This window comes from Tyto alba, unplaced genomic scaffold (assembly GCF_018691265.1).
Source record: "Tyto alba isolate M040663 unplaced genomic scaffold, T.alba_DEE_v4.0 Super-Scaffold_23, whole genome shotgun sequence".
NCBI lineage: Eukaryota > Metazoa > Chordata > Aves > Strigiformes > Tytonidae > Tyto > Tyto alba.
In genome coordinates, this window is record NW_024881297.1 from 15,762,413 (window position 1) to 15,784,556 (window position 22,144).

The following is a 22,144-nucleotide window of genomic DNA, read 5'->3' on the forward strand; positions in this document are numbered from 1 at the left end:
AGCCCTGACAGAAATTGCTCTAGTGCATGATTTAACGGAGTGTTGAGCAAGCGGCTGGAGCTCTGTATCAATAGCCTGAAGACCTGTGCCTTTGAATACACACAGGATCACTTCTAGAAGACACAAAATGTTTGTATACAGTGAAGCAGGAGAAAGAGCTACACTCCCAGCACACTTCTTTCTTTTTGACTAGGCTGTTCCTAGCATGGGACACGTCAGAAATGACAAAAGAAAGATAAATAATGCTCATATTTTCACAAACTAGAAAATCCCTCAAGTGCTTACAATGGTCTTTTATTATTTGAGAACAGAAAATCAGCTTTCTCTGTTTCTAAATAACAAGAGGAGATAGCCTTCCAGGTCCCAGGGAAATCGGGAGAGAAACAATTAATCCTCTCTTCAACTACAGCTTTTTGACCTACCACTAAGAAGTGAGTGACCAGACTTCTTAACTCCCAAAGGGAATGCAGACACTAGTCTTTTAATCTCAAAACTTTGTGCACAGGAAAAAATCCAAAATCACACCCCAATTCATTGCAGAGAAAACAAACAAAGAAAAGTATCTCCCAGTTGGGATAAAGGAAGATACATGAAAACTTTTGAATACGTAGTTAAGGCATGAAGCAAGTACCAGTATAAAAGAAAAAACAACCAACCAACCAACCAACCAACCATTCTAGGGGTGACAGCCAAGGGACATTAAGCTTAACTGCTAAATTAAAAGTCTAACTATCCACACTCTCCACCCCAGAAATATGTTTGGACTTTTCTTCCCTCATTTGTGTACACATACATAAAAGAAAAAAAGATGCATTCTCTTTTCAGAAGTAAAAGCAAACAGGATCCTTCATTACAAGGACTTAATAAATTGACATTCATCTGTAAAATCCACTGATTTTGTATACATATACAAATGTAGTTTTGATTAGAGACACTCTCTTTGTACATATACGTGATGCATATATATACACAAACAGCTGCAATAACATTTTGCAAATAAATTGAGACAAATAAGCTAATACTTTTTTGAAAATAAGCTGCTATACTGCAATAAATATCCACATTTGTAAACAGTGAAATTCTGATCAATAACAAGACACTACAAACCCGTACGTCTATAGTTATTAAGAAGGCTCAGAAAAGACACACCACAGCATTAGCAAGGCCCATGCATTTTATTCTGCAGCAGCAGAGATCATCCTTTGGGGCTGAATAACTATCACAGATTCTAAAGTACAGGGCAATTATTAGTACTACATAATTTAGGTGGGTTTTTTTTGTTGTTTTTGTTTTTTTTTTTTTTTTTTTTTCTCTTGTTCCTTATTTAAAATCCTTTGGATGACCCAACTGATGTTCTTCATTTTCTGAGGAAACAGACCCCAGAAGTGGACATCAGAGGTGGCTGGGACCTGGCCATTCTGAACACACCTGAAGTCCTGGCTCTCCTGCTCTCTACTCGGAGCCATGGGGTAGCTCCCCCGTGGTTCCCATGGCATGGCTGGGAAGGGCTGCCCAGCTGTACAGGCACACCTTTGCTAAGCCCTGAACACTTGTCTGAGGGCACCGGTGACTAACGAAGCAACACTTTTCCCCGAAGTCAGAGACATGCTTGCACATATTTACATAGGTACCTTCACTCACAGAAAGTTTCAAGCAGACTGCATGCTCCTCAGCCATTATTGTGGATATGCAGTCCTAGGATTCTAATAAAGCTTAAGACCAGAGCAATTATTTTATTATTTTCCTAAAAAATTGTGTAGAAAACCAGCGCATCATGGGCATGCTCTGATTTTCATTACTGTACAACTCTACCCGTACATTCTTAGAACTCTAAAATAGAAGATATAAATATTTCAAAGTAATAATAAACATAAAGATTACAAGCACTCTGCTTAGAAAATAAGCTACCTTGTATATTGTTCCATGTTTTGGGGAACTTTCTTCTGTATTTCTCCATGTTTCAGTATTTCCAAGGCAAACTGCACTGTGTGCCTTCACAAAACACTCTGTAGGAAGACTTCAGTCACATACAAAAGATAGATGCAAAATACAGTTATTGAGATGGAAACAGCTGTTTTGCATTTTAACAATCTGATCAGAGATTCATATTAGGTATCAGCACAGGAACGTTATTTGGTCCATATATGAACTTTACTAACAATGAAACTTTTGCTATGCTCATTAAAAAACTGTAGCTGAAATTAAATGGCAATTCGGAAGATCCCTGACCCCAAAATAAACAATCATGCTGCTCCTATAAACTCATTACTGGGTTTAGGCATAAAGCATCACTTTTTTTCTCCTCCTGCTTTTTTTTTTTTTTTCATGTTTCTGAAATATCAGGACAGCATATTTTGATGTGAAATTAATAATAGCTGTTTTCCAGAATGACTGATAAAAAAAAAAAAATATTTCTGTATGCACGTGTCTAAAACATATTTCCTTTGAACTGCCCCTTATGCAACCTCTGACTGTCAGAGCTAAACTGTAAAATCAGCATTCTTAAAAAAGGTATTGGTAACAGCATTCAAATGCAGTTAAACTACAAACTAAGAGGAAAATGTAACAAAATTTACCAAAGAAGAGAAATGTAACAAACATATGCTAAATAAACAAATGTAACACATTAAATTCTGCTACATTCCTTCTCTGTTTTCCTAAGTACAAAGATGTTACTGCTATGCATTATGCTTCAGCCCTGAGTATATGCAGTATATTTTTGAGACATGGTTATTTCATTGATACTATACTGTGAAAACTGGCTCCTACAGGAGCCTTCTTGCAAGGAAAATGCCCAAATATGGCTTAGTGGAATGTTAATAGTCAGAATATAAAATAACACTCATTAATGGATAGAAGCAGCAGCTGCCAGTCAAAGGGAAACAAATCACAACTCATATAGTTTTAAACTGTACATACTGAACATATACTAAGATATTTAACCTGTATTTTTATAGTTTATACTAGACTTATAAACCAAATTATCTATATTTAATTTGTTTCAGAATGAACATTTGTCAAGAACTGATAAATGGATTTATGTTTCACTGTAAATAATCCTTATTTATTCCAAGTAGAAGCTGACTACTACAAAGAAGCCAAATCACTTTTTCAACCCCTCTTGAGAAAAATACACATTTTTACTACCAATAAAATCCTTATAATGGTTAGGATTGGTTTACTGTGTTATTTATGTACATCTGAAGATGTAGGCCAGAAAAGGATGCACACCAAATATAGGTTAGCCAAGAAAGGGAATGACTGAGGCAATGTAAGGCATGATTTAAGGTACCTGAAGTATTAACACTGGATGGCAATAAGCAACTATATTAGCCTGAGTTTTCAGTGGATGCAGCTAGCATAGAACAGGAAAAAACTGTAGCAGTTATAGCCCCACTGAGGTCAGTAATAAGATCTTCTCTACCCACAATTGATTTTTCCTGAATTTTTTTTTCTCTGTTATTTTTATACCAGGTCAAACAGAATATTGCATAGATACATCTGTCATATTAATGCAGCTAGTCCATTTTTGCATTATATATGCACATGATAAACTTATAGAGTGGTCTGAAAAGTCATCTAGAAAATTTTCAGAGCCACTATATCACTGATGATTTCTCTGGTTTGTACACCCTTCTATCTATCTGCTTATAAATATTTATTTCTCTAGATCTGTCTTGTTTACCCAGGAGGTTACAGTGCCACATGTATTCTGTATATGTACATATAAAACCGCCAAATGAATAGTGCTTTAAACTCACAACTTCATGGTATTTTACTCAAAAGCTATACAAGTAGTTTTTCAATGAGGCAATGTTTTTTTTCCTGGATGTTTGACCATGCCATTCATAAGTTATAGCTATATTAATGGCTTGTTCTTTGTAGGTAATGACTATATTTTAATTTTCATGCATATATGCAATAGATAATAAATTAAAAAAACCCTTATATGCACAATATTAGTTTAGTAGCAACAACCCAATCTAAACTGTTGCATTTCATCTCCGAGTCCTACTTTAGCATCTTGAAGACTATGCATGCAGTAAGTGGGAAGATTAGATAATTACTGTTTTAGATAGAAAATTGTCACTCCTCTGGGCTTTCTGAACACTTCTACTGAAAAAGACACACAAGTTTTCCTTTGTTTTTCTTCTGCTTGCTTCAGGAACCCATGAATGGTCAGGATTTCTTATTTGGATAGAATGCAAGAAATGTAACAATACAGGTTACCAACACAGAATCAGAGAATATCTCAAGTTGGAAGGGACCCATTAGGAACATCAAGTCCAACTCCCTGTTCCTCGCAGGACTACCTAAAAAAATAAATCCTGTGACTAAGAGCATCATCCAGATGCTCCTTGAACTCTGACAGGGTTGGTGATGTGACCACATCCCTGGGGAGCCTGTTCCAGTGACCAACCACCCTCTCAGTGAAGAACCTGTTCCTAATGTCCGATCTGAACTTCCCCTGATGCAGCTTCATACCATTTGCTCATGTCCTACTGTTGGTCCCCAGAGAAAGATCAGTGCCACGCCCTCCACTTCCCCCCTTAAGAAAGTTGTAGACTGTGATGAGGTCATCCCTCAGCCTTCTCCAAGCTGAACATAACAAGTGACCTCAGCCAGTCATTGTAAGTCTTACCCTCGAGACCTTTCACCATCTTGGTTGCCCTCCTCTGGACACACCGTAATAATCATAAATGAAAAACATAGATAAATAGTCCTTCAAGTTGCTACAGGGACTGAAAATAAGTGGTGTTTAATGGGAATAAACAAATTGATTGAAGTAACAGCCATAGACAGAGGAGTAGATATGAAAAAAAACTGGAGATATTGATCTGGATTCTGATATTTAGATCATATTTTGACATACAGCACACTGGTGAGCAGCAGTCATTGCATATGACTATTTTTCATTCAAACAGAGGTCAGTGACAGCATGAGTACACTCATGGGAAGAAAGGCTCATGACACAAAAAAGAGGGGCTGCAGGGAAGATGGTTCTTCCTCTTTCAGTCTTTTGATCTTGACTAAGCTGAACATTGTATCAGCACCATTTTTTGTCCCTCAAGGATGACATGGCAATGTCATCACCACCTTGTGTGAAATAAATAGTAGTATTTATCTTATTTTGTGAAATAAATATTTATCTAAATTTTACAAACAATGAATTTATTTGCAGTGTTAATGTAGTTTGAAGGCTACATATAAAAAAAAATACTAATACAGATTTAAAAGGAGTGATGAGCTGCAAATATTTTCTTTTTCAATAGGTCCTGGTGACAATGGAAATCATAGGATAGCTCAAAGGATTTATCACTGGACTATAATCATTGATGTTCTTTGCATAACATAGTTGTGAATTGTACTATTTTTAAATACAAATTCAGAGATTATAATGAATATATTCTTTTCTAATAATTTTCTGTTTCACATGCTGACTCCAAAAGACACATCAGTACTGATGTGACATCATATTGATTTTAATCTGAGTTTGGCTTCAGGCTTTATATCATATTTTCAGAATTCATTATAAATAATGATTGGTTTGAGTGTGCATTACTTGTGCTTTATGATGGCTAGAGTTAATGGGACTTGGAGCTATTTTAGTTCCCATTATCTTGCTTATCCTGGAGGTTTCTGTCCTCAAGCAATCAAGATAAAGAGGTATTTTGGTCCTCAGAGGGCATTATTCCTGTAAAAAGGAAGCTATCAATGATGATATTGCAAACATGCACAAAGCACCTATCACCATAATGTCTGTGCCTATTTTTCAAAACTTAAAAGTAAATGCAGAAGACATGTTTTCACATTTGAAGACTGACTACTAGTTTTCCTCCTTCACTTCTGTCATTACGCTTGGGATAATTATCATCAGTATTCCATATGAGTGCAAAGAGTCCAACGGACTACAGAGACACACTTGTTGAGCCTTTCCTGGGGGGCCTTTCCCAGTAGATGGAAAACAGACCTGTTGCATTCTGAGTGTTGAACAACAGCCAGTGTAGAAAGAAGAGCTCAGATAAAAAAAGATGCTTGCTATTTTCTCATGCTAGCAGTCAGAAGACTAGCAACTCTGTTATGCATTTATACTAAGCTTCAGACTAATCTGCATGTTTAAGCCCACAGAGATACTGTTGTACAGATTGCTACTGCTAGAGAAAAGCACCAGCAACTGTGGAACTATCCACATTTCAGAAGACCAATTTTTTTGGGTAGGTAACAGCAAAACAGACAAATAAATCTGTTCTTACAATAGCTATTGCCCTCAAGTTTCTTCTCCACAGCAACAAGTTTATTGTGCAGTATAAAACTTTGCCAGATATTTCAAATATTTCTCTTTGACAATTAATACAGCTTCTATTTTATCTAAGGTTAATTTAAAATGGGAAAAAATACCATGAGTAACAAGTATCTGGAAGCCACTTGGGCATGCATAAATCCAACCAATCAGTTATAACTTTGGAGATGTTGAGTAACTCCTAAAGAAGCCTGTCTACCTAAAGACAGACCCATGACAACACATTCCTCACTTAGAAAATCTAATTTAATACTTGTATTTAGCTGCACTGAAACTGGGTCACGTAGGTAACAGATATGAAGGAAGCACTGGAGGCAACTACTCATAACATGAACAAAAATGTATTATTCCTTGAACTCTTTCAGTGATTTCATAGAGTTTGAGTGAGTTTTGAATAGGAGGAACAAGAAGAACAAACTTTGCATATTTCACACTAGACAAATCTTCTACCTCTTGTGATCTTTCCCAAAGGAATAAGCAGAATTATCTTATCAGGTTTCCTATGGCTTCTGTCAAAGTGCCACAGTGTTTCCTGATCACACATAAAAAGAACTTTTAAACCCAGGTTGCCTGATCTCAAGTGTAAGTATGCACTGTTTTACCACATCTGAAATTTGTAGCCTGTTGTACTGGGTTTGCATGGCAAGGTTTTGGTAGCAGGGGGGATGACAGGAGTGGCTTCCGTGAGAAGATGCCAGAAGCTTCCCACGTGTCCGATGGAGCCAATGACAAATGGCTCTAAGATGGACCCACCACTGGCTGGGGCTGAGCCCATCAGTGACAGTGGTAGTAGCTGCACAGGAGCAATTTCAATCAGAAGAGAGGAGTGAAAATATGTGAGAGAAACAACCCTGCAGACACCAAGGTCAGGAAAGAAGAAGGGGCAGGAGGTGCTCCAGGCACCAGAGCAGAGATTCCCCTGCAGCCTGTGGTGCAGACCACGGTGAGGCAGGCTGTGCCCTGCAGCCCCTGGAGGTCCATGGTGGGGCAGATACCCACCTGCAGCCCATGAGGGACCCCACGCCGGAGCAGGAGGATGGGCCCAAGGGGGGCTGTGACCTCATGGGAAGCCCACGCTGGAGCAGGGGCCTGGCAGGACCTCTAGACTCATGGAGAGAGAGGATCCCACACTGCAGTGGGTTTTCTGGCAGCACTTGTGACCCTACAGGGGACCCATGCTGGAGCAGTCTGTTCCTGAAGGACCACAGCGCATGGTGGGGACCCACACTGGAGCAGCTCATGAAGAGCTGCAGCCTGCGGGAGGGACTCACACTGGAGAAGTTCATGGAAGACTTGTCTCCCATGGGAGGGACCCCACGCTGGAGCAGGGGAAGAGTGTGAGGAGTCCTCCCCCTGAAGAGGAAAGAGTGACAAAGACAATGGGTGATGAACTGACCACAACCCCTATTCCTTTGTGCTGCTGGTGGGGAGGAGGCAGAGAAATAGGGATTAAATTTAAGCCTGGAAAGAAGGTAGGGATGGGGGAAGGTGTTCTAATATTTAGTTTTATTTTTCATTATCCTACTCTGATTTGATGGGTAATAAATTAAACTAATTTCCCCAAGTCAAGTCTGTTTTCCCCATGACAGTAATTGCTGAGTGATCTCTCCCTGTCCTTACCTCAACCCAGGAGCCTTCCATTACATTTTCTCTCCCCTGCCCAGCTGAGGAGGGGAGAGATAGAGCAGCCTTGGTGGGACCCATCACATCTGTGAAACTGATGATGGGATGCTGCTGAGTTTAAAATAGCAGCTATTGAAATGTCATAAAGATTTTTTTTTTTACCTACAAAGGTAGACTGAGGAAAAAAGAGCAGTATTAAAAAGCAGATCAAGGAATTTTTGAGCATGCTTTGTAATGATAGTTGCCCAGCAGAACTCAGGATTTTCATAAGGAAGCCATAGTTTGGTAAATGTACTCACACATATAGATACATCTATCTGTGTGTATATACATATAGATCATACAGACTATAAAGCTATAAATACACAGTCTACACTCCAGTTCCTCCAGTTTTATAAAATAGGGATGTTCAAAAGGAAGTTAAAAGAATAAAGATCTCGTATTTATTTAATTATTTAAAAGTGTGATATTCCTGTACATAATGAAACAAAATATACAAATTGGCTCATCATTCAGGCTCACTGGGGTTATCTACAAAATAATACAGTCATGTATTTTCATTTTTAAAATACCTTTAGGTTAAACGTCAATATACTATGTAAAATAAACAAGTAAACAAAACACTTTTTTTCCTCTCAAACTGCAATACTTCAAAATATTTCAGAGCTATGAAAACAGTCCTCACACTGCTAAAAAGTTTATTAAAAATCAATTTTGTTGTCCTTACTCGAGTAAAATTTCTGGTAGCTTAATATATACAGCCATCACGTAAGATAGTTAGACAAGGTGGGATTAAAATGATCCAGAAGAATAATCTTGAAAAATGGACAGTAAACTAGTCAGGGGCTAAACACTCAAGTTGAATGCTCTTATAGGGGGAAAAAAATGTAGAAAAAAAGTAATTCCAAAAAATAATATTCTAAATAAAATAAGGCATAACGTGTTCAGACAGGCTGGAATAGAATTGAAGACAGTAAACACAAATAATAAAAACCATATATTATTAACCAGCCATCTACATATCTTTGCACCTGAGTAAAATAGATCCCATATAAACTGAAAGAGATCAAGGAAATTATTACTGAAGAAAACACAAACCTGGTATTGATAGTGCTCTCCACTTTTCCCTCTGAGAGCTACAGAAGAAACTTTATTGGTTTTCAGTCATGTCAGTTCAGTACACACCCTCTTCCCATACAACCTGTCTTCTTTCTTGACTGAAACCACTGCTGATATTACAGACCTCTGAGATATCTGGAAGTAGAGGCCATGGAAACTGAAAAATGCCAGTTATGAATATTAACTCAAATGCAATAATTTCCCTTTGAGTTATTTAACTCTGTTCTGACTTTTCCCATTGTTTAAAAGCCTTAATAAATTCTTCAGATCTGATTGTGCTGGGCAGTGTAAAAATAGTATTAAGTGCTCTGTGACATGTCCACCTGTGAGCGAACACTGGTTTCAACTAGTGTGCCCAAAGATGCTCCTATGAAGTTTCAACCGAGAAATGAAATTGTATGTGTTCCTCTGATATGGATATTGCTGTAGTTAACATTATGGACATAGTTCATGCTACACATAGTTCATGCTGGACCTCCTTTTCTAAGCTATTTTGAAATTAATAATTTCTTTTAAGTGTTTTAAGATTAACAGCACCATCTGACCAAAGAACATAACATCACCTTACACGGACATCCCAGGAAATTGGAGAAAACTTATGACTTACATTTCTCACAAACATTTTATCTGCCTTTCCAATTACTGTGTTGTTTTCACAATACTGACACCAGTGCTTCTTCTATCTAGGTTAAACATAATACAAGAGGGAGAAGATATTAATGGTACCAACAACGATGAAAGTGAAATAATTTTCCATGTTTTAGAGCTGCATTACAATGTGTAATAGACTTTTTAATAACATGAAATGAGACTGATTTATAAATCTCTAGAATGACATCTGAAAAGGACTTAGATAGGCTGGTAAAAACCAAATGGCAACTAATGTATCTTTCACGTTGGCTGTGGCAGTGATTTACTATGTTGTCTGCAATGCTAAATATACATCATAAATCCCTCCAACAGAAGCCTTATTATATTCATCCATCTCTTCTGTATGAGCCAACAATTTCTTCCTTCATAAGCTTTATTGTATAAAAAGGAACTCATTATATAAAATAAAATGCAGGCTAAAGCCAGTGATCTTACATTAACCTAATGAGGACTTTATCTAAAGAACGCATACGGAAGATACCCTGTGGTTATGTTATCATTAAAGACTATTTATTGAGTGACAGTGGGCAAGCTCTTTTTGTGGAAGATAAAATGATACAGAGCTCTTTATAAACCTACATCAACTGATCAGTTTTCTGCTTCAGTATAAGCTACTATATACATTCTATTATGTAATATGAACTGGAAAGAAAGATCTCAATGATTTGTAAAGGATCATGACTATAAGGAGGGATTATTTACTGACTGAGACAATATGAAGTAATTAAAGAGAAAAGCAAATGGAACCTTAATGGACAATTAATATCAGTGTGAAGAGGGTCTCCTTTCAGTCAGTTGATAATAAATATTCAGACATTCAGACCACTGAAGTCCACATTTGGTGTTTTTGAAACGCCTTGTCCAATGTTCAGCACATGGGTAATGCCAATAAAGCACTATGATGGGGACATGCTTTTATTCACAGCAAGCTCCTACCACTTACTGTCCCGTGAAGACAATTTCATCAGACACTGGGAAAATGAATCAAAAATTAGTCTCTACTCATATTTCTATGAAAACAAGTATTTCATCAGCAGAAACAATAACCAAATTTCCTTTTTAGCATCAGTTCCCTGATCACTAATCAGAGAATCTCTTTTCCTTCAGTTTTTTGACAGGAGAAAGAAACTTTTTACCCATTCTTCATCCTGAAGGTACAGAGCAAATTATCAAGAGGACATATAAGCAGACATCAGAAATAAGGCCATCTGCTTCCAGAGTCTTATGCAAGACCCAAAAGAGTGTGTATGGAACTTTGGAACCAGATGACCATCCACTGATGAGGTGTTGAAGGTCACTCACTGGTAAAGACATTAGCCTCAGCAACACCAAATGGATGTACGGGAAAGGGCATGTCAGAGGGAAACTATAATAAATGATGTATCACCCAGGACAGAGAAAGGCAAGTGAGACATGATACAGTTGAGAGATGGTCTTGCTCTTCAATAGCGTCTCAAAAAACTGGAATTTCAGGCAGGCAATTAAAGAAAAAAGTTGGCCACTTCCTACCTTTAATGTATTCAGAAAATCTCAGGAATGAGATGCTAGATTCCTGCTTTAAATGTGTACTAACTACCTGTTTTTTCCACCGAATTTCCTTGGGCTGCTGAGGCAGCTTGCAATGATAGTAAACATTCCTCCATTGTTAATGTGTCTGCTTTTGGTGATTCTCCAGAAGTATGCTGCACAACTGACTTTGCCTGCTTGACAAGATGCACTTTTTTAGGATTTTGGAATTTGAAATGGATGACCAGAAACATGTTTGTAGACTTTTGATCTCATCACACTTTATGCAGAAAAATCACAAAGTCAAAAGAGGTCTACACATAGAATTTACAAAATGAAAAATCCTTCGTTTGTCTTTTAAATTATTCCATGTGGTTTTGGAGAGAAATCACTTTATTGAAGGAGAAATTTCAAATTTATTTTTAACTACATGTCTCTAGGAGTTATTGGAAGGGAGGTTTGATGGATACACTGAAGAATACTTTTGATTTGTTAACGCAGAGTTATTAATTGTACAGAAAGCTAATGATGTTTTCAGCAATGACAGCAATGCAATTGCTTCATTCATTAAAAATGGTTTCTTATTAGATCCCCCCCAAAAAAAAATCCTAGCAATTTATCTATCAGTATTTAATTTTGTGTGTTCAGGATTTTTTATTTATTTATTTTTAATAGAAACCACCTCAGAAAGATGGTTATTTGTGATTCTTTTTCTAAACAAAAGATAGACACCTGATCACCGCAGTTCTTCAGGTCTAGAAACATATTATAGGACATTTCCTCTTCTTAAAAAGGTTCTACATTTCTTCACTGCGAATACTTACCCTGATTTTGTCAGGCAAACTGTGAATGTCACTCTCTGCCTCTGCGTAAGGGTCATGATAGCTCACTTTGCCTTTGATTAGGGCTTTGCTCCAGATAAATTCTTCTAGAAGCAAAATTTTCAATCTTCTATGAAATTCTCAGTGTTTTCCAGTGGAAGTGTGGATTTCTGACCATAACAAATTTTAAGTCCACTAAAATAACCTTTCTTTTCATGAGCAAGCTTTGACTGCAGGCACAGATCCTAAGATTTTTCTCTGGTCCACAGGTTAAAACTGGATTGTTTTTTTTTTAAATATATACAAGATAGTGCTAGTTCCTTAATGGAGGGAGAAGGCATTTTCAAACCAAGTCTTCATGAAATACCACTACCCTTAACAAAATGAAATTATTTTTCTCCATATTTTTACTCCTTTTTTTTTTTTTTTGGGGGGTGTGTGTGTGTGTGGGGAGTGTAGCATGAAAGGACACAAAAACATAATAATTCTTACAGTTCATCTTTCTACTCATTTTTCCTACCCAGTTCCGTAACAAAGAAATTAAATGTACAAATGTTTCTGAATGGGTTTAAACCAAAATTCTTTCTTTATTTTACTAACTCCTTTCTGTACGTTGCTTGTTATTTGTCTTTTTGTTACATTCCCTGAGTCATGAAGACTAGAGACTGATACTAAATATCAAAATCACACATATACCAATCACATGTTATTCCTGTTTCAGGTAGCTAAACAAAACAATTGTAGTTTTGTCTTGTCCCTGAAGAAAAGTAAAGAATACAGCAACTAGGAGATCCCAAATTTCTGTCTTCCATGACATACATACATACTCAAATTCTATGTGAACAACTGGAATTTTTAGTATAGGTGATTGATTCTAATTCACATAAGCAAAATTATGCATATTGGCATAATACATATCAATCACACGTAATTTTTGACTCATATTTTCCACATATATCTGTCTATATTACAGAGCAGTGTTATGGGAAAAGACTTGGTAACCTTCTCCCCTTAAGCCTGTGATGCTTGTATAACACAACTCATACAGACTTTTTCTTTTTTTTTTTTTTTTTTCCAAATAAAGACTTCTTTCTCCTTGTATTGCTACAAAACTGCCACTAAAAGGCATATAAAAGGTTTTGAGTACTGCAATATGCAACTTTCAGTTGCTGTTCAATCTGACCTTCCCCCTATTCTGCCAAAAAAATTATTTCAAGTATTTCTCAAAATCTTTAGCTTTATAATAGACATGATATAATTTTGAAAATTACGTCACCTATGTGTCTAACCATCTTGCTGTATTTCAAATAAATAAAAAAACAAAGCTAAAAACATAACACAATTGTGCAATCTGCTATGTCACAAATTACCAATACTCTCAAAAGAGAGATGGAGTTCAAAATTGCTCCTTTTACTATTACAGGTATATGTTCAAGGCACCAATGCCCCCCAAAGGACTTAATAAGAACAGCAAATTTCAGTATACTTAAATGATTTTTTAAAAGAAGGAAAGAAAGCGCCTTATCTCCCAGAAAGAGAAAGATGAGATTGGAAATAAGAAGTGGAATAGTTCGCTTAAATACAAAAGACAAAAAAAAACTCCAAACAACCCTGAAGTCCAAGAACATAGATTCTAAATAAAGCGTACAGAAATCAACAAAGTTATTCCAAGTATGTGCTTTCTCACCATCATTTGTCTCTGAAATAACCTCTTCCCTTGACTGCCTTCACTTACTGCAACTTTTTCTCCATAAAAAAGAGTCAATGATTGCTGGAGAGTTTTCACTTCCAAAGTTATGGGCACAGCAGGTTCCTAATTCCTGACACCATAGATCATCAGGTGTTACTGCAATAAGTATACTAATATTCTAGGTAATAAGAAATTACATAAGTAGCACAAAACCAAAAACACATTTTAAAAGTATGTGTGAATGTGTGAAAATCTTTGCCATTACACTATGCTCCAATATCCACATTACTACTACTTATAAGCCCACAAGAAGGACTTGTATTTCCAGGTATCTCACAAGTTTCAAAGAGCACTGGAGCAAAAAAATGTTTGCCATAAAAATCACATTAAAAGTTTTCTCATGACTGTTATGTTGGTTTACCGCATGCTCAGGATAGGATTAGTCTCACCTAACCTTAGGCACGTGCAGTACAGATGCCTACATCTGAACCTCAGCTTCTTCGACAGTCACTAGAAACAGATAAGATGCTTCCAGGCAACAATTAATCTCTTTCTAGCAGATGTCTCAGATAAGTTGTGTCCTAAACTTTCCTGTATCTCCCCATTCACTGTAAGGAAAACATAGCATTATTATCCCAGGCATGGGTGTCCATACTGACATCTATATTCACTAAAATGAATTCCTACCCAGAAAGGCTAACGTTTCTAAAGGATTTACCAGCTGTTTGTAGATCATCTGTAAACAGCAAGAAAGAAGCATCACAGCATGACCGTATTATCTGAACAGGGGAACTACAAACTATTCCTGTAGATCCACTAAAAAAGAAACTATGGATAGTGACCTTTCTGCAATGACCTGCATGTGAAATATTTGTATACTTAAATGTTTTATTAAAGAATTGCAACTAACAGGTAATTTTTTTCACAAATGGGCAAGAAGCATGATTATTTCCCCGAATATAGGTTCATCAGAAGGTGTAAAAGCACTTTTATGAATCTGCTTTTCACAACTTCCCTGTGAAAAGGAGATTATGACAGTTTTACAGATGGGTACATTTAAGTACAGAAATATGAAGTGTAAAGCCTGGCTAACAGGGCAAGTTATCAGCAAAGCTGGGTAAGTACCAATTTTCCTTTCTGTCCTGCTCTCTGAATGCTATGTGACACTGACTTTCTGGAAATGATATTTAAAAGAATCTCTCTCTCTTGAAAAGAAAAAAAAAAAAAAAAAAAAAAAAGCCAGCCTTTTCCCCTTCCCAAATTTTAGTTAATGTGCATTCTTTAATATTTAAATATGAACTTAGAACCACTTCACCAAATTCATATGCTTTGAATATTCTCTCAAATGGCTCCATAAAGCATGAGATAACTAATTCACTGACCTTAACTCCATGATGAATGTGCCAAATTTTATCAGTCATACCTTGTGCTGCAGGAGCTCTTCCACTCGAATAGCAAATATACTCTGCCTTCCTTCATGTCTGAATGGTATCAGCATGGAAAGAGTTGTCTACTTGATTTGAGTTCATAAGTCATTTTTCAAAGTGCTCTGTTTTTTTTCCTCTCACTCTCTCATATTTTCTCTGGCTGTTTCTAGAGAAAATTTGGATTGGGTCGTTAGAATAGGTTATGCTGGCAAAGCCTCACCCAGACAATCAAAAGGATGTTGGGTTCTTCATGGCAAATACATTCTAGTGAAATACAATTTAGAACAAAACCTTAGTTTTTTATACTACTATCAGCATCTGACAAATCATAGCTAGAGTATGCTATTATATACTGTAATATCTAGTTATTTTATATTTTATCTGGTCATTTTATATTTTTCCTGTGCTGGGCAGAGGCAAATCTGGCATGAAAAATGACAGTTCACAGGTTGCACTGGCTCCCTACCTGCAACGCTGACCTCCTTCTGAAATGATGGTATTCATTCTTGTCAATAATAGGAAGGAATAACACGGGATTTTTTTGTTTTGTTGTTATTGCTAATTTACCTTTCTTATTCTCAAACTAAAGTATCTGACTTTCACTATATCACATTTAAAAAAAAAAGTTATCCTATCATTTAAGCTACTCTTTGGCAGCATAATACTATATAGGGGAAGGGTGGAAATGTTTGTTGTTTTTGTTTTTGTTGTTTTTTTTTGTTTGTTTGTTTGTTTGTTTGTCCATCACAAGAACAAAGCTCAGTGGGCAAGAGGCATTGTGACCCTGGGGCTGGTCTGAAAACCCCACAGAACAACTAAGAACTACCACAAGCTTCACCTCTTTCTGTTCCAAAATCAAGAAATATTTTTTCAACCTTTTTCAGAGCTACACAGCACATTGTACACAACTGAAATACAGAACAAAACCAGCATGCAATTCTATTCCTGGGGAATGGGGAAGAGAGGAAGGAAAGAAAGATGGATGGACAGAAATCTGCATACAAAACATGTTTATCATGTTGTGATTCACTGTACTGAGGAAAAGTGTTCAGATACCAAGATGGAGGGTGGAGAATAAAAATCCCTCACAAAAAAACAGATTTTTTTCAGTAACCCCGAAGACACACATGCAAACACACTCACCCCTGGATGTCACCAGATTTGCATACAGCTTGACCTTTTAAGTGCTGTAAGTCATCAACAGATGGATTTAGAACATTTCATATTTAACACTTTTGATCTGTTACGGAAAGTATCCTACAGTTAATTTGTCAAAGAGGAATAATAACTACAGAGATGTGTCTTACATCATGGTTACTCTGCCAGGTGAATTTCACAGACACTAATACTATTCAGAGTATATTTACTTGAAGCTTTATTTAAAGTGTTTCTTCTGACAGAATCTACCAGCAGAAGTAACTGTCATAACTATATCTAGACTATGAATGCTGTCCCCCAAAGAACAACACCTAAATCAATATTTACAAGTAAGCTACAAAAGGTCTCAGAAAAAGCCTGTAGCACTACAGTATTGATGGGGGAAAATATGTAATTGGCTCCCTTGAAAGCCTTATCAGATGACAAATATTAGTTCACGTAAAATTCTCCAATTAGGAGGACAGTAAGGAAAAGAATAATTTTCCCTAAGCTTTTTGTTTTTTTCTTCAGTTAAGTATCACAAATATGAATATCATTGGCAATTATTACGAAGGTAACTCATGATCTCATTTAAGAAAGGACATTTCAGCTTACAAAACAAGGGTTTGGGACTGTTAGTTTTGTTTTTTTCCTGTTTTTCATTTTTTTTCTAACAATACGGAGAAATTATTGGATAACACCACAACAAAAATAATTCACATGACTACAAAAGGTGCAGAGAAAGGAAGTACAAAATATTTCACATGGTAGAACACAGATGAATTGTAATCCATGTACACAGTCTGAGCTACAGGAGAATTTTTGTGTGTATGTGAATAAAGCTGCAGTTTTATATGCAGGTTTTTTTGATAGGGTATTTGAATCAGTCATTCAAGTTATTCAATCATTTACAGCCACTGGAATTTGTCTGCACTGTAAGGTGAAGTACATAGACGCAATTTTCACTTCCCCTGAACTTAAGTAGTCATTTATACAACTCTCAGGATAAACAACATGATTTTAACTTGGTGCACAGGCAAACACCAGGGTTTGTGGGACTTGCAAGGCCAGCTTTAGCAAAAGCAGGGCGTTCTCCATGAAAAGTTTCGAAGCTGTGTTAAAACAGAATTTTCTAAAAAAAATTTGAGGATTTTTACTCAGCTCTACTGACACCTGGAAGAAAACTTTTTTAGGATGGCTGTTATGCTGATGTGTATTTAAATATCCTTGCTCTAAATACATATGTTAGGAATGAAGAAATAATAAAGTCCACAAAACAGTTGGGGGAAACAAAAAGTATTGCATTTCTGTGGTTCACCAATTCAATTAATGTTGCATTTTGATATGTTTCTCATAGCAGATGTGTAGCCATCTAACGAATGCATAACTAGACTGAACTTCTCAATCATGTCACTGAATAGCTTAAAAAAAAACACTGAATTTTCACTTGAAAGTACAGCCTTTGAATGCAGACTATAATTGTATATTTATCAACATTTAGCTATTTCAATAATAAAGCAAACTGATGGTTTTAAGTAGAACACCAATTTTGTGACACTCTCAATATTTCAGTTTTCAGAAATGCTGTCTTCTATTTCGATGCATTAGCATTTCTCCGATTTTATGATAATTTCTTCAGCAAGGTCAACAAAGCCAGGAAAACCTCCAAAGTATTAGTACTAGAGAAAAGTTCACCTTTAACCATTTTGCAAGACTTAAGCGTCAATGCAACATAAGCACGCACACCTCTGTGTATGAGTGTAACACATCTTATCTGCATGGTAGTACATGGCAGCTGCCTCCACATGGGTTTTCAAAATGACTTCTGTTACTATTTCAGCTGATGCTAAGTATCTATGTTTTCTGTGTCACCCAGCTATGCAGACCATCATGGAACATGCCTTAAAATTAACGACAACAGAAGTATGGCTTATGTAATTCCTATTTAAAAGCTAGAGATATCAGACTTCTTTACAAGTTTCTTCTCATCATATAGGCCATCTACAAAATAACAAGGCACTTTGAATTTTGTGCATTGTGTTTACTGAAATCTTCCTTTTTAATATTAAGTTAATCCATGCAAACTGAGTGCCAGGGATCCCAAAAATTGGATGATTTTAATTTTCAGAGTATCATCTTGCATTAGCAGTACTTACGGGAAATTCTCTAAGATTTATACCAGAGCATCTACAGTTATAAGATTTCTCTCACCCTTACCCACCTCTGTTTTGGGACTGGAGCAGTGAAATTATCCAATGAACAGGAAGGAATTTGCCAGCCAAACTGCATTCCAGACTAATTACAGCCACCTGGTACATGGGAACTTTGTACATGTGCTAAGAGAGGTGAAACGAATGTGCTGTCTTTTTGAATGCAATCAGCAATAATGTGATTTTACTTGCTGGTGGGTTGTATTAATACATTGGCAAAGGCAGGATTTTTTTGAGAGAAGAGGAAAACTACTACTGCTCACATAAGAAGAAAAACCCTTAAGAAAGTCAGTGTAATAAATTAAATTAATGCCAATAAAGCAGAGATTTTCTATCAGAAAAGAAAAAAAAAAAAAAAAAGAAAAAAAAAAAGAGAAATAATCTGAACTAGCAGCATAAAAGAGGAAAATAAGGTTTTCCTGACCCAACAGTACACAAGTTTACCTTCTTTAAATCACCCAGTAAGTCTTTACTTTATTTAGCCAATGATGAGGGCCAAGCTTTTCTACTCATGCACTGGATGTCAATTCTAGTATTTACCTGCTACATTATCTCACACAAAAGCTGTTAAATGGCATGCAGACATCTGTGTTGGCCTGCAGGTATGGGAATCTTGGCAGATTTTCAGAATAATTAGAAACCAAAACCATACTTTGGAGTAAGAAACATGAGCATTACAACTATGGCTTTTTGGTCAAGCATATTTTGGACTATACTACAAAACAGGTTATTGTTACTTGAAAGCGGAAGGTGGAAGTATGTTAAACAAACCATACATAATTTGGGATCAGTGAACAGGTTGTATGCATCAGACTTTGTCAGCTGTTGGTCAGACAATCAAGTTATACTAAACAAATCTTTCTTGGTTTACAAAGTAATGCTCCTGTCATTCACTCAGTGGGTTCCTTCTCTGCTTGACTGAAAATGTCTCCTAGGTCCACAGTGATAAGTGACCCTGAAAAAAGCTCTCACTAAATGATGCTACCAAGTATCAACTGCAGCTAAGGAATTTCATGAAAACGTGGGGTGCTGAAGTAAACAACACGTTTGGGATTTCAGGACTCACTTTCACTGTGATACCCTGTACCTTACAAAACAGTAGAGCTTTCACAACACAAGAAACACAGAAATGTTGGTATATATGAAGAATATATATGCATGGCAATTATTCCTTTATGTGTCTTTATTTCTTCCCCTTCCCCCCGCCTCACTTTTTCTTACTGTGACCTGTTGGTTCTGAAGGATCAATTATGCTAACCAAAGAATAACTGCATAAAACAGATACGCATTAAAATCTCCGTATTTTATAATATTTAAGAGCAAATAATTTTTTAACAATCAAACAAAAAAAACAACATAAAAAAAATGTCCCACTAAGACCAGAGGCTCATCAAGACTACAGTTCTGACAGAAGCAACAAAAGTCTGTTTAGGAATTTCACACAATCTCAGCTACTTTCTGTGGTACATTTCCCTTATATTTCCCTTGTGTCCACAACTGTTGGATGTGGGACGCTACCGGGTTTGTATACACCTATTCCTCTTAGTATCTGCTGCCAATTAATTTGTAAACCCTCTTTTTGAATCTGGTGATTCCTCTTCTGCTTTAAAGTTTACTGACACTAAAGCTAAATAGGTATCTCAATCATCTGAACGATACTGCTTTTCAAAATGATATTTTATTCTACAATTGAAGATCAAGATGTCTTTTAATGAATTCCTCATTGGCTAGTGAGAAATGAAGTATTGCTCCACCCATGTATTCAGAAATTCAAAGCTAGAAGTGAAGTGTGAGGTCTTTCTTAAGCATTCATAGGCATGTAATACTTTAGGAAATGGAATTTGAAATGTAAATGGCCATTTCATTCCATGTGTTTCTATTTTAATTGTGATTTTTTTTTCAGAATAATTTTAATATATTCATTTAAACAGATTTTACTCCGGTCATTTTGTATCAAAAATGGGTAAGTATATGCTTTGATTTTTAATGAGCAGAAAGTTGTTAACCATTTTTCATAGAGGGCTGTGACTAATTTTATTTTATAACCTTGGCTAATAGATAATTAGGTGTTTCACTCAAATTAGCTCTGACACAGCTGGAGGCAAAGTGGGAGGAAGTGAAAAGCTGGCTTTTGCCATAAATTTTGTACTATCAGCTTCTGAACACCTCTGTGAAGCAGCTGATAGGAAATGCTATATTGGATATGCATAACCTGTGTTTTCATTTTCTTAATAGTATTCTCAGTTTTTAAGTGAAGAGAAGCTTAATAAAAAAAGATATGCAGAGGAGGAAGATCTCCCATAGAGATCATTAAGTGGATCACTGAAGCCGTAAAAATTTCAAAACAAATTTCCTGGATCAGGTATCACCTCAGGCTTCATACAGAGTGCACTGTCATCCATGAGTATTATTACTTTAGTGTAATCCCATCACAATGCAAGAGTATAAATTGTGACTTGCCTCAGTCCATCTCCCTCCATTTTAACATCAACAGAATTATTCATACATGCTTACATACATATCATTGTGGTAACTGTTCCCTTACACCAAGCACTCATCTTTGTGTAATATTCTCTGGTGGACACCAGGTAGAGAACTAACACCACAACAGTAAGAGCAATTCTTAAGCCACCTACACCAGGAGATGGGTTCACATGTGCTACGCCTAACACCATCCTCTGGGTACAAAGGAGAATGTACACAAACCACACCAGCATGAGGTTTTCTGCAGCATGGCACACAACATCAACAGCTTTCATAAAACAATAAAGTCTTCATCTACATAAAATTATTAGCATTTGAAATATTTAATCTTCAACTAGCACTTTAAAGAGAGTATCACTCATATATCACCACAGTTGCTTTAAAGTAGTAGTCTCAAAACTTCATGATAACCCATTAGAGCAGGCAGTCAAGAAAGAACCACCTACATTTTACTTCTATTTATTCAATTGTCACTTACCAGAGCTGAAGGACATACAATCTCTTTTGTATAATTTCTGCTCTTTGGATCAAGGATGCTTCAAGTTTTTTTTTATATTATGTTGATGTAAGATTGCATAGCCTGACAAGTTTAGTTGAATTTAGAAAGTTGGTCAGATGCCAATATATAATTTCATATATATGCCACAGATTATATATTGTGCTTATGTATTATGTATTTTCTGTCACAGCCTAGTAGCTTCTTCGCTAATTATTCTTCTGTCTTCTGCAACTCATGAGTCTTTTCCTATAATGTCTGAAATAAAAATCTGATTAGCTTCCTAGTAAATACCACATATATTTTAAAATTAAATAGGGAGTCAATATATCAAAAAAGACACACAAAGACCAAAAAGATAAATGGAGGATAATCATAATCCATTTCAGTATACACAAGTGTCTAATCAGGAGATAGATACACATTTCAGATTAGAAACATAGAATGGTTTGGGTTGGAAGGAACCTTAAAGACCATCTATTTCCAACCCCCCCTGCCATGGGCAGGGACACTTTCCAATAGACCAGGTCACTAAAAGCCTCATCCAACCTGGCCTTGAACCCTTCCAGGGAGGGGGCAGCCACAGCTTCTCTGGGCACCCTGTGCCAGTGCCTCACCACCCTCACAGGTAAGAGTTTCTCCCTTAGATCTAATCTAAATCTACCCTCTTTTGGTTGAA